This window comes from Ruditapes philippinarum, unplaced genomic scaffold (genome assembly GCF_026571515.1).
Source record: "Ruditapes philippinarum isolate M1 unplaced genomic scaffold, ASM2657151v2 ctg4629_1_1_1_1, whole genome shotgun sequence".
Taxonomy (NCBI): Eukaryota; Metazoa; Mollusca; class Bivalvia; order Venerida; family Veneridae; genus Ruditapes; species Ruditapes philippinarum.
This window is the reverse complement of record NW_026856911.1, coordinates 13498-30978: the sequence shown is the minus strand read 5'-3', so window position 1 is coordinate 30978 and position 17481 is coordinate 13498. Positions and strand designations below refer to the sequence as shown.

The 17481-nt window shown below is 30.1% G+C and overlaps 4 long non-coding RNA genes across 5 annotated transcripts; all 4 read right to left on the bottom strand.

The window, feature by feature from the left end:
• Window positions 1-677: 677 nt before the first annotated feature.
• On the bottom strand, window positions 678-2832 carry LOC132748121 (uncharacterized). Its single transcript, XR_009628218.1, has 2 exons — window positions 2483-2832; window positions 678-1141 (listed from the first exon to the last, which is right to left on the bottom strand). It is a non-coding gene; the product is annotated as an uncharacterized LOC132748121 (long non-coding RNA).
• Window positions 2833-3898: 1066 nt separating this feature from the next.
• Window positions 3899-8544, bottom strand: LOC132748120 (uncharacterized). Its single transcript, XR_009628217.1, has 3 exons — window positions 8232-8544; window positions 5643-7967; window positions 3899-5470 (listed from the first exon to the last, which is right to left on the bottom strand). It is a non-coding gene; the product is annotated as an uncharacterized LOC132748120 (long non-coding RNA).
• Window positions 8545-10568: 2024 nt separating this feature from the next.
• On the bottom strand, window positions 10569-12384 carry LOC132748119 (uncharacterized). Of its 2 annotated transcripts, none has more exons than XR_009628215.1 (3): window positions 12224-12384; window positions 11578-11927; window positions 10569-10687 (listed from the first exon to the last, which is right to left on the bottom strand). It is a non-coding gene; the product is annotated as an uncharacterized LOC132748119 (long non-coding RNA). The 2 variants fall into 2 exon arrangements; XR_009628216.1 differs by having other exon boundaries at window positions 10576-10684.
• Window positions 12385-15236: 2852 nt separating this feature from the next.
• LOC132748113 (uncharacterized) lies at window positions 15237-17271 on the bottom strand. Its single transcript, XR_009628211.1, has 2 exons — window positions 16093-17271; window positions 15237-15752 (listed from the first exon to the last, which is right to left on the bottom strand). It is a non-coding gene; the product is annotated as an uncharacterized LOC132748113 (long non-coding RNA).
• Between the last annotated feature and the right edge of the window lie 210 nt (window positions 17272-17481).

The window sequence follows — 17481 nt, the reverse complement described above, 5'->3', positions numbered from 1 at the left end:
AATATGAGTTAAATGGTCAAAAGGCATCACCCAGACTAATGTTATTTGAATATTCCGAGTCTAAAATGAGTACAGAAAAGGACAAAGACAGGCGATCACTAATCTTGTATTTTTTCAAGACGATAAGTCCAGCTCTTATAAAAATAATTATGTTGTTGTTCTATTACGAACCTTATTATTGCTATGATTCATGTTATAATGAACTGATGTAAAAGATTAATTGCAAGTATCGTATAGTTCATTAACTAATAAATCAAAATACTGGTATTTAATTATTTTTATATGTACTATATTGCTGTGAAACTTTGAATACTTGTAAGTAAATATCAACTCCACTTTCAGACAAGAGGAAATATCTCTGTATAGTTTTATTAAAGACTTCATCTAAATACGCTTTCAAGTAGAGCTCTTTTCTTGAAAAATGTCCCTCAACCACTAACAAGTAATTAAAATGATAGAGCATGCTGTCATACAAACAACTCTTGAATTCCTGTATAAAGTTTTGTTTAACTTTCCTGTTATATATTTCAAATATGGTAGTAAGTTGTTAAATCGTTTTACAACACTTTTTTCGAATTCATACATTTGTAGAAAAAATGATAAAGTTACTATCATTAACAAATATTTCTTATCAATATCAAATAATTCATTTATGTCTGATAAAAGCAACACAAAAACAAATTTCAAAGCTTAATTTTATTTCTTCAACTTTTTTGTTTGATTTAGCTAGAATACTTAAAAGATGAATTTGAACGGAAAAAGTATATTCATTAATCTTCTATTAGTTGTTCACATTGTTTTTATTTCTCTTGTATCTAGGCAAATCATTTAAGAACTGGCTGGTTATTTATCCTGATGCTTGATCGTCTATTTAAAACCAATTTCGATTTACACCGACATGTTGCTCCTATCCTAGCACAGCTCGTGTCTGGTCCGATTTGTCCACATCTACCCTGTCCTTCAATGAAAGGTCCGGTGTCTACACAGCCTTTCCCATCGAGTATACATCGTTGACTTGGTTCGGAGTTCGTCTGTAAAATAAGTGCTATGACAACCGTCAAAATCAGAGGCATAGCAAAGTTTTGCATAGTGACTGTCTGCTGTAACCTTTAGTATAAATTTTAATCTTGTTCAGTGTGACCTGAAATGATGTAAAACATAATGTCCATAAAAATATGATGAAATTAGCCATTGTTAGTTAAAAAGGGTATAAAGCTATATCGTTTCAAATACTTTTTATTAAATTTAGCAAAAGGTATAATGTTGTTTCTGTAGACTTTTTCTCGCTTTAGCAAAGACAATTCTCTGTATTTACCACAGATGACTAGTGCACGTATAAAGAAAGAAAGAAATACTCCATTTTAAGAAGTGTTTAATCGTTTAGCGATGATTTTGTGCATGCGCCACACGCTCTTAAAGAAATTTGCAATCAATTTTCTTTCATAAAGATATCTTGGCATTATTCCTTATTCAATATTTAAATAATAATTTTTGTAAACTACAGGCATCCGTTATATAGCCTGATAATCTTTTAAAATATATTATAAAGGAAACCTGAAATGTCGCCCGAAATAATGCTAGTTTTTTATGGACTGCAGCGATAAAATAGATTCAAGCTTCCTAGCAACGGTTTAAACAGAAATAAGACGCGATATATCTTGAAACATTTAGGAAAGTCTTTATCAATATCAAGACTGACTTATTTGTAATGGAACGCATTAAAGTTGACATAGAATATGCATATACAAATTACCAATTTTGAAGAAAGATCTTAAAGAAAATTTTTCAATAAAGTTGTATTTAAGTGAGAAAATTTGTTTTGTTGTATCAGTCATCACATGAAAATAATAATAATATAAAATTTGAAATCAATCTAGATAATGAATTGCATTTTATATAGAGTAGATTTGTTTATTTTGAGTGAATAAATATTATATATCACACGGAGAAGTGCAAAATCGCTATATTTTCACAAGAGCGTAGCTCAAGTGAAATTGTAAATATTTTCTCAATTCGATATGCGATATATAGTATATCCACGTAAAACAAACAAATTTTACTTTATGACCTATAAGTAAAACAACAGCAATGTTCGACTGTTTTATTGAAGCGCGGGAAAGAGATACATGTACAAAATATAACATCATATGTTCAACGGCTACGCAATCGCAGCATAAAAAAGTAATTATTAAAGTACATTAAAGCATTGAGAATATGATGATGTAAATTAAATAGTGAAATAAGTCATTTACAAAAATATACAATAGTTATCTTCCATGTAAATATACAAATTTACAGAATTATTGATATAAAACGTACGCCCGGCAGAGGTATATTTCTCATCGTATTTGTAATATAATTTGACGGATTTTATGACACCGATTAACCCAAGTTTCTCACTTAAAAACATAAAATTAATATGGATTAGATGAATCCCTCTAACAGATATCTGTTTATAATATTGAAATATAACAATGCTTACTTGTTGTATCCCAGTTTTGTTGATTTAATTTAAAGCTGCAAAAATTAAGATTCCCACTGCAGAATTTGCTGCTGTATTTGTTCGTTGTCTACATGAGTAAAAGCAGATCTTTGTTTTCGAAACGATTATCAGGAGTGACTGTCAAATTAATCGACTCGACATTTTATGACCCTTCATACAGTGATTAAAGTATCATACTCTAGATAGTATGACATTTATTAAAACAAATGATGATAGTAAATAAGTGTAAATAATAACACTATTCGACGTTATTGCAACACAATAACATATTAACAGGAAATTGCCTTGCCTGCTATCATTGTATCAACTGAATCACCTTATCATACTAGAAAAATGGTGATATGACAAGGCATACTGCTAGCTCATTGGCTACTTTATTATATTATAACTACTTGTCATTTCTGAATTGCATTTACAAAAAAACATTAAAATTGCTTATGGGTTGAAGGTCAAATAGCCCAGTAACGTCAACGCATATAGAACGCCCGCCCGTTCAAATCCATATCTTAGAAGCAGTTTGACACTTTTTCTGAATTTAAATAAGAATTATTATAATTGATAGGTGGATTTGTACCAACAAGTTTCATCAAGATTCATCAAGGGTATTAAGCTATATAAGGGCATTTTATTGTGTAAAATATAATTTTTGTTCCAAATTTTACAAGTCACTGATTAGATAATTATTATAAACTAAGCATGAATACATTCAATAAAATGATGAACAGACGGGCTGGCAATCTCATTTACATATTAGGGTCTATGTATTTTAAACCATTCGCAGCCACTTTCGCTACACAAGTAAGACAATTTTGCGAAGACATCTTGTAAACGTTGACAAATTGGAACATTATGTAATGGAGTGTGCTGACATTGCTGATCTAAGTAATCTGACGGGTTGACTTGGTGATGACAAACAAAGTTCAATTGAATGCTGCACCATTTAAGAAGTATGGTTTGTTATGATCTGATAATCGCCGGTCCGAATATGCTTGCGTAACACTCACAACAGATCTAAAGATAACATATAGCAAGTATAGGTATACGGTTGATATACCTGTAATTAAGACAGATATGTACATTCATTCAAGGTAAGAGTTAAAGTAAACTTGAAATACAGGAGTGAACCAATTATAGCAAGTCATTACGATCAACCTCAAATAAAACGCACTTGGCTTCACTTATCAGAATATATATAGTTTACCTTTCAAGGATGAATGTTGTAGAAAATTTTTAAAAACAGTACTTGCGTTCGGTCGAGAGGCTGTTGTTCTATAGGAGTCGTTTTCTAATGACATGAAGAAAATTTTATAAAAACAATATGGTTAAAGTTTTGTCAGACGACATTACCGTTATAATTTGTCATTAAAAAGGGGGAAATAGTAATATAAGGATACATACAGCTCGAATTCTTTATTCATTTTGTTATCTATTTACATTAAAAATGACAAATACGGTTGTCGATCATTCTTATATAAAAGCATATTATTTGTATGCCTAAATATATAACCACCTAAACAATTACTCATGTTTTGTCTTTTCAGCGTAATACTGTAGTTGTAGAGTGTCCGCTCGGTGAGTATAGAGATCCTTGTTTGTTTCCTTGAAAAGGCAATTTTCAACGAACAGGATTGCAACGTTCAGAACATCATAGTTTAACACAGATTCGTATTCAACAGCTAGATCGAGTTATAGTCAACAATGCCGAAAATAAGAATTAGGTGAAAAATGACCGAATAAATAGCAATGGAAGAAAATAGATATAATTATACAAATGAGCCAAGATTGTTAAACATGTGGCAAATGGAATTCAGAAACAAAATAGAATAAAATTAATAATGTGTTCAGAGATAATCCTATACTTTTAGTTGTGTTTAACCGTGATAAGTTTAACTTTCAATTGTGCAATATTTTAATTAAATTACACTTTTATATAAGATAAAATCAAAACTCTCGTGACAAGTTATTAAAATATATTCTGAAAGTAAAAGAAAACACTTAATGAGTGCACAATTGCAGATTTGAACTTTGAAAACAACTCGATAACCACTATGCTACTCCGGTTAACATGTTCCTATACACTTATATCATTCTTCGGTATTGCAATAAAAATGTGAAATGTAATAATTGAATAACTTTCAAAACAATTATATGATGATGATTCGATCGAATAATGTGAAAGTTATCGTGTTCAATTTATAGTTTGTTATAAGTTTTACAGTAACCATAAGATTCTACTGGCTTTGTGAACATAAATATAGTATAGAAATACTTGAAAATATTTACTACATTGATTTGTTATATTTTTTTTTGTTTACGAAAATAACAATTCGTAATATTTTTTGTGTACTTGTAGAAGTTACTTTATTATGAATTTGATAGAATGAGAAAACAACATTTCATATGCGATATTTTTGCATAAGCAGAAAATAATGATCATTAACAAAGCTTCAGAGATTCATTTAGGCCCGTGTCTGAAAGTAACTGGATTCGCATGTAAGAAATTCTAACATAAGCAAATTCAAAATCCATAAAAAATAACATAATTTAACCACAGAATCTTCACATGTTGATTCACGTCAAGAAGACAATTTGTTTTATGCACACTATCTATGCCACACAATCTGCATTTATTTTACTGCTCCTTGCCATGCTACTCTCTTTGAATGAAATCCTCGTCGTCAGATTCCGTGGACGAATGTGGAGGACGATGTAGGACAATTGATGCCCGACACCTGCAATACCGTCCAATTCTGATACATCTGTAGAAAGGTCCCGTCCTTTCACAAAGACCTCCATTGCTGCCTGGTGGTTTGAGATCTCTACAAGTATTTCCCCATCGTCTACACTTCCGTCGTCCGACAATTTCTTGAAGAGCAGCAAGCAAAAGAAAGGCAGCCAAAACGAATTTTATTGAACGTGTACTCATCATTTTTTATCGAGAGCTATTTAAGCGTTTTTAGTATTCATCTGAAAATATAAATTGTAAAAGTTGTTAATACTTTGATTTAGTTAAACTATTATAAAATAAATGTTACCTGATTAATGACTGCATAAAATATTCCTAAATTACAGCTCTATTATGTAAATTTGATTATCATTCCTAGATATTATCTTGCTTTAAAATCAGATAGAAATTTACCGTGCTCATTGGTTTATTTTAAATATACAGAAATGCGTTGTGTTTTTTAACTGGTAGTCCCTATTCATATAATAACGGGAAGTTACAAAGTGGCAAGATCCTGTTCTTTAAGCTATTAAAAGTAATTTGTGATATTATTGCGATACATTGGGAAAGTGTATGAGAGTTAAAATATAGAACATACTTGATAACTGAGATTCTTGATTCATCATTCGTTGTATATTCAATACGGATTTCATTAAAATATGATTTTCCAACCATAATACAAAACATTTACAAAAGTAAACAATATATCCCTCTCAATCTGCTATCAAAGCTCTAGTTTTATTTTGTGTGTTTATATACCAATACTATGACTGAAAAAAGATTGTAGAAATATAGCATATTTAAAAAGGAAATAATTTATTTAAACATTTTTAAGTAAGATGGAGAACGATTTTGTTAGTGTTTGCTCACAATTAAGATTTTTATACTCTATGCACTTTGTGTACAGAACTATATATTTCAGTACAAACAATGAAAACAATAATTACAGCCACTTGTTCTTGCCTTTTTAAATTGCGCGACAGTGCCATTCAAAGTAATTGAAGAATTTGGCTTCTTAGTATGTATACTTATCTGCGCTTTTATTTTTTTTGTTTGTGTTTTTGTTTTTTGTATTTTTTGTTGATTTGTTTGGTTCTATTGTTGTTGTTTTGGAGGTAATTTTTTTGTTCTTCTGTTGATGTTGATGTTTTTGTCGTTTATTCATTTGTGGGGGAAGATGCTTTCCTTTCTTATGACAATACAGATTCATTCAGACTCTTTGTTATCTATCGAAGATAAATTTAGAACAATATATTAGGAAATCTACGCTATTCTTGTTGGATAATAGTTATTTTTGCGATGAACAAAATCAAAACAAATAATGACAAATTAAAGAAATGTCTTGATATTTACCTGTGCACTTAACATTTGGATTGGCATAATGTCACTGTAACATTGCATTTATCTGAAAATTCAGACCTGCACAAACAATTTGAAACCACCGCTATAGGTTCGAAAGCCTCCAGAAACTGTATTCTTTCATGTGAGAAAGCAATTCAGCTAGCTAGTCGGTTCTTCTACTCAGGTAGTTGCTCGTTTCTGAAATAATGCACGTAAATGCATTTGAGGTCATCCTACACTAGTCGTTATATTACCGTTACAGTTTGATTCTAGTAGTCAAGTATCTTTGTCCGCACGCTTATTTCTTTTGGTAAGTAAAGATAACGAAGGATTCTCTAAGTCTTCAAGTTGATGAAAAGGACAGTTATAATGCTTAAAAAGATTTACTGGAACGCAGGTTAAATTAAATATAATGCATGTATATGGAAGGCTATTATGACAATTAACTATTCAACTTATTTGCAAAGGTGGAAACAAGGATGCTTTCTAAAACCAGTTTTGTAAACATTGAACGAATTTAAAAAGGTGATGAATGTGACAAGAATGATAATATTACTGATGATTCCCTGGTCACTTCGGAAAGACTTACTTCGGGAAGACAAAAGAATGTATAAATTGTCCCTATAATATTTCGTTCTTTTGTAATATTTTATTTTCATTCAATACATTTATGAACTGTCTGTTGACAAAGTGCAGTTTATTATATAGTGTAACAAAAACAATAGTTATGTTACATCTTTAGATAATATAATAATATTAGTACTATTTGATTATTATGGCACTATAATAAGCTGTAGAAGAAACAAAAACTTGGGTCATACATAAAACAGAACTTTTTATAACATTTTCTTATTCGGCTAAAAGTAATCTTACAATTTGAATTTCGGTTTAACAAAATGTGCGGATCGAATTTCGTTCTATCTAATATAATTTTCTTTAGAACAAATATATTTAAACGCAATTAAAACACTGTGCACATCCTGTCTAGACATTTAATCCATTATTTTGTATTCATTCAAGGAAGTAAAGCTTGGGAAAAACGTTTCGTTAATTTGGATTCGCCCCGTAGATCATCCTGCCATTAATCTCAGTCGCTCATGCTATTAATTTAGTTTTCGATAATGTCGTTTGTTTAATATCAATTTTGATTTACATCGACACGTTCCTCCTATTCTAGCGCAACTCATTCCAGTTTGTCCGCATCGACCTTTCCCTTTAATTAATGGCCCAGTGTCCTTACAACCCTTTCCATGTACAATACATCTTTGCTGTTTTTCAGATCTTGTCTCCAATATTACCAGCAACATGACAATCCAAATCATTACAGATATTTTCATATCAATTAGTGGTAGTTGTTTTCTTTATTGTTAAACTTGTATATGTATATACACACGTCGCCTGAAAATGTAATAAACAAAGGTAACAAAAGACATTTGTGTGTTTGATTAACACAAACTTTCAAAAATGTTTTATCATTAACATCGTACAGTCTGTCCAAGATTTAAACTGTCGGTAACTCGGTTGTATTTTGACATTGAAGTTTTTGAACCTTGGAATGAGCATCTCAAAATTCAAACCTAGACAATCCATTTAAAAAATTCAACAAGTTGAATGAAAGATGATATATTGACAAATATGTAAATAAACCACAATGAAACCTACCTTTAAAGAGTAATTCCAGAATAGATTTCAATAATAACTAGAATATAACATATATTTTTGTCAAGTTCAGTAGATTGTAGTTTTAAACAAACTTATTTCAGTCACTGTCAAATCAACAAAACAACGCCTGGCCTATCGTTATCCCAACCTAGGCTTCGTGCACTTGATATTGTGACATTTACAAGCACGATTATTGTTTGTATGTAATTGCAAATAATTACTAAACAAAGAATTTCTACTATTGCAAGTCGACATCACTGGAAATTACGTTTGCAATTATAGTAATAGTTATTTGAATTTATGCCTTTAATTAAAGGATATAATTTATCAGTGAGATTTAGTAAATTACCTCCTATTTATTTGACCTTACCATCTAGGACTGAATTAAAGGCCCATTGTGCTTATGAAATTTGTTCAATCTTGTTTCTAAAAGAAACAGTTATAGTTTCGAAATCGCACAAAAGTACTCATATTCCGATTACCTAACACCATTGTTTCTAGGTTGTTTTTTTTTTTGCAAAAGTTTCACTTATAGTAAATTTAGTATTTTGTAAGGCCAAAATACTACTTGTCTACATTTTGCTACTTTTTTTTGACAAATATACTCAGATTAAGCGCTATTTTATTCAAATGAAAACAATCAAACATTCTCTAAATCCATTATTTAAATATTATAAAAGTCATGTTTGCCCTTTGGAAAATAATCTTTTCTGAGTCATAATGTGTCTTTAAAGGGAAATTTAATTTATAAAAGTACATATTTAATCTGTTATGTGGCGACTTTGTTTCGATTAGTCTTACGTGCAAAAATGATTACTATTTGTTTGCATTAAAAGTACTTTACTTCGTATCAGTGCATTAACCTTTAGAGTTTAAAATATATATCCATGACATTTGTATGCCATGACTGTTAAGCAGTTATATGTACTTAAAGGCGAAAGGTCAAGTACAATTATTTACAAGTAGTTTAAATTGCGAAATATCTGTTTTTGTCTAATCTACAGCGGATTGTAAGACTGAATCACTTGTGACTTCAAGCAATTTTTTGTTTATAAGCACTTAACATGCTCTCCATTATGAGTAAGATTATAAAAAATGAAATGCCAGTTACACTAATTTACTATGCATTAATACTACTTTAATTCTCTTATCTTGAATTAATTAGGAATAAATTCTTGTAAGCAAACATATTGTCGAGTGTCCAACAGATATGATTGTCTTAATCTTACTAGTAAATTGAAATCTGTCCATTTTTATATCGGAAGTGGCATTATACATTGTTTCTGATTTTATAACTATATGACGATAGTTTGGTTTTGTTGTAGATTTTTTGTTGTTGTCCTTGTTAGGTTTTGTTGTTGTTTTTTGCCTGAAAAAAAAGTTCCCCCTGGGAACTATAGTTTTTGGGGTTTGTTTTCATCACTTTGAAAAGGGAAAAATTTAAACCCTTAAGGTGTATTTTGTTTTAAAAGGTTTTCTTTTGGGAAAAGTTTATAATATGAAAAAAATAAAGTTTCATAATAATTAAAAATTTCTAGGATAGTTTTAAAAAAAACAGAATAGGCCCTCAAAGATAGATTACTAAAAATTTAAAATTAGCACAAATGAATCAAGAAAAAGAAATTTCATTTTAAACAAAAAAAATATAGTTATAAACAATATGTACTGGACATAATTGTTCACATTATATGTAATCATTAAAATACATGTATATGCATTTATTTCTTATTTACGTTGATATCTGTACAAATAATGCTTTTTGGAACATACAATATTGATCAATCTTCATTTGAGCACTATTTTATTTATGATAAAAAACATATAAAAATTGAGTAACAGGGTCCTTAAGAAATAAAAGTTGAAAATGAAAACAAAGAAAATAAATGAATGAAAAGTAATTTGATAACAAACATTTTATTATTACATGTTTATATGATGAAAATATAAACAGATATATGAAAAAATTATTTATTTACCAACATGCAAGAGCAATTTAGAGAAATGTACCGAATAAAATAATCATAAAGTGTGTTTCTGCTTGCATTGTTTTTTTTTTTTTATTAAAAAGTTTTTCTCGTAAATTTTTAATTTATGAAGGGCACAAAAGCTTGTAAAAACACGACAAAAAATATGTAAAGTATGTTTATTTAAAATGATAGAAAAAACCAGTCTTGTTAAATTTTAACGGGAGTGGTAAGAACCCAGAGGGATGTGTTTTTCCTTTTTCCCTCAAAATCATTTATTTTTATTTTAATTTTGAAAAATTAAACCCTTTTAGGGTTTTTGTAGGAAACGGGCAGGGGCCGTTCAATAAATTTTTGTTGAATGACATCTGGGAGTATCTGCCTACCCTAATACATCTATACAAAAATCCTGTACTTTCACACAGCCCATGGTCGTGTCCTGGTGGTTTGCGATCTCGGCATCCCGCCGTACACACTTCTGCCTAACCACTTCTTGTAAAACAAAGAACAAAATAAAAATCATCAACACTGTTTTAAATCTATGCATATGCTTTAATTAAAATTCTAAACAGATTGATCAATTCCACACAATTTCAGGTATCAGAATTATTTTATTTCCGTTAAAATAATCTAACCTTATGATGAATGACTCTGAACAAATCCCTATTCATATGAATATGCTATTGTTACAATCATTCTTATTTCAGAACAGGAAGTATTTAAGTATAATACAATAAGTAATGATATCCTGTTTTCATGTTAATTGTATACTTGTTATGTGTCGCGACAATTGCATTGAGAGAATAAATACAGTTGAAATTGAAAAACAAAACTGTATGATTTACTAGTACACTAAAATCGAAGATCGAGGATCGAAATTCAGTTTAAAGCTTGACTAAGTTCCATTGATTTGCTACAGTATAATTTTTGGTTTTATATATTGTTTCCTTTTTTCCTCAAAAACATATATTAAAAAGTATCTTTCACTTGGCGTTAGTTTTTAGTTACATGTCAGTGAATTTATTTTCGTCTAAGCGTTAAACTTTCAAATTTATTGAAGATTATATGTAGGTTTTTCTACAAAAAAATAATATATAATAAACGGTACACTGTGTATCAATTATAAGCATTATAATACTCGTATATTAATATACCCTATTTTTCAGAAACAAATGTATATATATGGAAGAATTACTCACGATATGCAAATTAAAATATTTTAAAAGCCTGATAATATTGAACAACATGCACTCGTACTAAACAATTTGACGTTTTAATTATGATGAAAACTGTATTTACTCACATGCACTGATCCTATCGAAGACATTTTAATCATGCTATGTAACTGAAGGCACAAATGACCAATATTTGAAGTTACTTACATAGCTTCCGTTATATTAGTTGATTCTCCAACTATGCCAACTACTTGAGGTGGTGGGGTAATGTTCAGAATGATCGACGAACGACATCGACACTTTCTCCCAATCCTTATACAGCTAAAAAACGGCCTGCTTCTCGCACAACGACCGTTCCCTCCAAAGAAAGGTCCAGTATCTCGACAGGAATGTCCAATCATTTGGCATCTTTGGCCAACTATCTCCTGCACACACACAGCAATAAGAAGCACTATGCATGTTGCTTGTAGAGTATGCAATACAAACTTCATTTTTTCGAAGATACAAGCTTCAGTTTCTAGTATTTAGATTATTGTCTCTTTTCGCTTACTCACAGGCTGGAAGAAAATGATTTCTTTAATTTTCAAATTATATTAATTTGTTTATCCTTTTGTGAAATTAACTACATGTATCAAGAAATTAATTATTATAAAAAATGAATATATACACTACTTTCAAATACATTGATATTTTTTAAATATTTTACCTAACATTCTCTATAAAATTCCAACGCAAATGTTTAATAACGAAATAACCTTTCTCTGAAAAGTATTTTTATCGTTAAAACACTTCAATACAATGTTTATAGTTACTTCTCTATATCTATCTAATCGTTAAATATTTTAATACTTACAAATTACTAAACGTTCTTGATGTGCTTCTCTATATTTGAGACTCTCAAATAAATTATTCTTATAAATCACCTTGTTATCCCAAAATCTTTTTTGTTATCAACAATGAGAAAATACTTTGTAATTTATACTATCACATCTCCGGCATAGTCATTGAAAGCATCCGGTACAAATTGCGGAGGTTTATGTAAATCAATTACACGTTGACGTACATATGTTGTTATTTTTCAAACAACTCTTGAACGTTGTTCTGGGGGATTTTTTTATTTGCCATTGATTGTTTTTTAAATGCAGCATTGAAAGAATAATATTGTTGTAAACATCCGTCAATGATATACAAAACATCAAAGTTTTCAAACGCTGTCATTTAAGCTGTTTTTTTTTCTTCTTTCTTTGCAAAAATGAAAACGAGGTAAAATTGACAGGATTGAATCTCATAATGAATTATAGTTGTAAATCACATTGAGAAAACACTGGAAGATGTAAAATTATTTATACTTGGGCAGAAAATTTACACTTAACCGGAGACAATGTTTGTCATATAGCATTTAATATAATATAAATAGAAATTATTGAATACAAATGGAAAATATCGAATACATGGGACAAGGTTTGGCATAAATATTAAATACAAATGAACGATATATGCGACAAATTGTCCAATATAAATACATGTAGGACAATTCGTCGGCGCTGAAAAACAACAACAGTTGACAAATGTTCCAAGCAATGATTTTGGCATTACGAAGTTTGATCTTTTTATGGGTAATCACACTATACCATCAATAGCAAATACAAGACCAGAGCAAGAATGATTTTAACATTACATGTAGGGTAGCATTCGGACAGTATTTGTTTGCAATATTTAAAAAAGAATAAAAACACTTTGAATGGAAAAAAGTAAATGCATAAGAAACTTGACGATAACGTAATAAATGTTATGCCGTATCTATCAACTAGTAACGCTTAGCTTTTTACTTATCTTAATATTTGGTATTCCTTGAAATTCATATATATGGCATATACATGACAAGGGACATAAACATAACTATCTAAAAATCAGTATCTATAAGCTTATAGTCCCTGCTTTTAGTCTGTGAATCCCTCGTCTTGTAGTTGGTAGCTTTTCAATTAAGGACGTCTTATTGCAATGATTTCCCGCAAACAATTTTCTAACATCGCCCAATATCTAAATAAATCGGTCATTTCCGGAAAGTTATTTTTCACAATCTTCGGAATTCCATAATTATAACCGTTAATAACTGGAATTTAGTACATAGCGATAAAGGATGAGTGATTGTAAATAATTTAATGTCCAAGATTTTTTTCTTATAAAAAATTCCAGAAATAATCGATTTGCTAAGATATTGGCCGATGTAAGAGATTTTTTGTATTTAATTTGGTATTTCTAGTATCTAACTAATACAATTCAAGGATTCAAGTGTAGTTAAGCAACTTCATGCTTAAATTCATTGTAGGAATACCACCGTGTATATCCAGTAACGCAGGAATGTGCAAATAAAGCAGAAATTGTGCAAAAGTAACGCAGAATTGTGCATTTCAGTGGCTGAAACGGGCACCGCGATAAGTAAATGAATCAATATTTTTTATTGTACACCAAACTGGAAGTAATAAATTAGCGTATACGGTCGCTGAGACATTATACTTTACACCTCATCAAAAAAATTTCCGTGAAAATGTCTATTTTTCAAGATCATTAGTGAAAAGGACGACTTGACTAGCGTATTGATGGCGAGTTTTTGTTTCGTTGATATCTTTAAATACAATTACGTACATATAACTTTATGATTTCTTATATTCCGTATACCTGAGGCATTTTCCAATCTACTCGTGTCATATTTCACCTAATTTTGCAGATAGAACGTAATTAAAACTATTTTTACGAGGTAACGCCGAATTCGTGAATAAAGCACTGAAGCAACGAAGGTTATCTCATTAAAACATAATATACATATATAATACAATACATATAAAATATGATAACGACACTTGTTTCTTATTATGGCAGTAGAAATTGCACGATCGCAGTTACTATTATACAGTTGAATTGCACATCCTGCGTTACATCATGCACGGTATAAGCACGATTAGATATTTAATTACGATATTTGGCAAATGATAATTGTGAAATAACATTTTATAGAATCACTGTGTATAAAGATCCTAAAATTTAAAACATTACAATTGCATATAGAACAACAAACATGAAGTGTTGCGTGCAGGCTTAAGTCAACAGCATTACATTAAATATAAATGAATTAATGAACGGTATTACGAAAATTCATTAATTAATTACAAATTGACAGACCGTAAGAATATGATTGTGTCAGTAATATTTGCATGGGTGTCAAGCGAAACTGATTGTCAAATCTTTAACGCTTTGGTTGAATGAATAGCGCCTGTGCATTTCGATACCAACGCAGATTATTAGTTTACGACTATGAAAATCTTGAATAGGTACGATCCATCGGATGCAATGAAAACAACACAATTAACAGAAGATTTGGGTCTCGGTTTACTTGGGTCTGTTCATGAGAGATAATGTGAAGTGCAACATCTCTCATGACCCCTCCCACCTAAAACCAGTTAACGAATCATTCAGCAAAAAAAAGAGGTCTTTTTTTTACCAAATTTATGAAATAAATTTGTGTTATTCGAAATATATCTTCTACATAAATTATATTATTGCCGTGCACATGTATAGCTTGCAAATTGTTAGCCTTTGAAAACATTCTATAAAAATGCCAATTGATGTTTTGTTTCCCTTTTCTCCTGCATAATTTATAAAAGTAAATAGATCTATTTGGTTCTATCAAAATTACCAACAAATATAATTGCATCTAACAGTTGTTCACATGTATATGACATATTCCTTAATAATGATCAATGATGCAACTCAGATAATGTTCCCGGTAATTGTATAATCTCTATTTGCAACGCTCTTGTCATCATGAAAACCCTGTGTTCATCGCTAAAAACAGTGTAACAAAATAATGATAGATAAATTTTATTGAAACAATACATATTTACAGTTTGCACGTATATACGACTGATTTTTAAATTCAGATGTTAAAATATTTCAAAGTACTTCAGCGTCATTATAAGTTTGTTCAAGTTAAACGCAATCGACTATAGTCAAAATGTTCTACATTTGCCAGTAAATATATTCAAATTTACACTGTTGTTTGTTTGTTCGGTTGGTTGTATAATTTGCACTCGTTCAAACTTATCCATTAATCAATTTTGTCCATCCCTGAGCTTGCCCAGTCCTGCATCTACATTTGCGAGCACCAATCATACCACAAAAACCATTTTTTATACGTGCACAGCGCCCTCCCTTTCCTGGTATTATATTTGTGTCTTTACACCGTCCTCTGACTTTCTTACACTTTTGTCCTCTTACTGCAGATATTGTTATCAAAACGAGGACAACATAAATCAAGGCGAACCGGTATTTTGAATCCATACTGAGTAAGTGTTGGCCTTTCCTTTTTATTTCGTTTCAACAGGCTGTAAATAAAATTGGTTGCCGATGATGTAATAGGAATTCATACATTCCATTGAAATCAATGTATCACTCAATATATAAAACTTTTTCATTAGACAAAAAACACACGCATAAGATATATAAACTATTTATAAATGTAAACTTGATATTTTATTTATAATGTTATAATCCCCACAGCACATGTCAAACGTTATTTAGGAAACAAAAATTAATGAATAGTTGTTATAGATATATATTACAATTTAAATAAAAAAAACTGTTTATGCAATAAAGATGGTTGAACTAACATGGTGAAACTACTACTTAAAATATCATTTACAGTTTTAAGAAAATGGTACTTACATAAACACAGACTCCCACAAGAGGTGTTGATATGATTTATTTCAAGTAATATATACTTAAATCTAAATTAAAAAAAACCATCAAGTTCCTGCATAACACATTACCAATATAACAATTTGCTACAATTATTATAATAAGTTATTAGTCTAACATAACAGCATTGTAATTTTAGGCGTTAATGAGATGGCTGTAAATGGTTATATATTATTAGTTATTTAAGTTGCTGGCGAGGTAAACGGGAGAATATAGACTGAATAAGATAATTATAACCCGCGGCGCTAAGCCGAGAGTTACATGTATATTAATACATGTTACATTCTTCGTGTCTTTTTTACTTTATTCTGATATACGTTTTACTAGAAATATTTTTTGTGTTTTTCTTGTACAGTTTTTAAACACCATGTTTAGTTTAGATAAACTGTTCGATTTTAAAGTAGTTTCTTATGACCATCCCTTATAATTCCATATGGAATGGCATTGCATCTATTTATTCTGTTTTAAAAGATATATGTATGTTTTAACATGTATATGCAATGATGAGATGTAAATAAAGATACTACTACTGTAAGTCAGCAAGGCTATATCCTCCCGTATACCCTCCAGTCAACAAGTTATATAACAATATTATAACAATATTATATAAATGTAAATTGTTCTTGACGACACATTTGCAACTTTAGACTGATTTTAAATGAAGCGCGAATAAAGTTATTAAAAGTAATTTAATTATCAAGTCTTCATAGCTGTGTACCGTTAACTATTCATTTCAAGTAATGTAATTTGAATCAAATTTGCCATCACGAAAAGAACCAAATGGTAAATTAAATGCTAACACATAGGTGGCTGTCTATGAAGTAGAAATACATTGCTGCGTGTTTCGGTTCTTCAAGGTTTATACGGCATCGTATACAAAGTGTTTAAGCCAATCAAATTCGCGAAATTAATTTGAATTATCATTAAACTAAAAATAAATTACAAAAATAATAGCATAAAATGAAATGTTCTCCATAATTTTCATGACATTTTTGGAGAAGAAGTTGCTTTTACTTAAAAATAAGAATCATTTATCTATTTTATTTATAAAGACCTAAAACCTGAAGTGTCGTTCACTTAATTGCATTAACACAGAATAAGAAAACACAAAAGAACAGCAATTTGAGACAGTACAATCAAGATACATTAATGACGTCACAAATATACGTGATTATCAGATAACTGAGAAAAATTGTTTATCAAGTTGGCTATTTATGGCCGCTCAAGTCTAGGAATGGTGCTCCAATGAGGCTCTGACCAAGACCTATACAAATGAGTCGAAAAGCGACCCCTGTGAAAAGTTTCCGGAAGGGTGAGCTTTAATACTCTCCGACAAAGAAACTCTCAGTGGGAGCA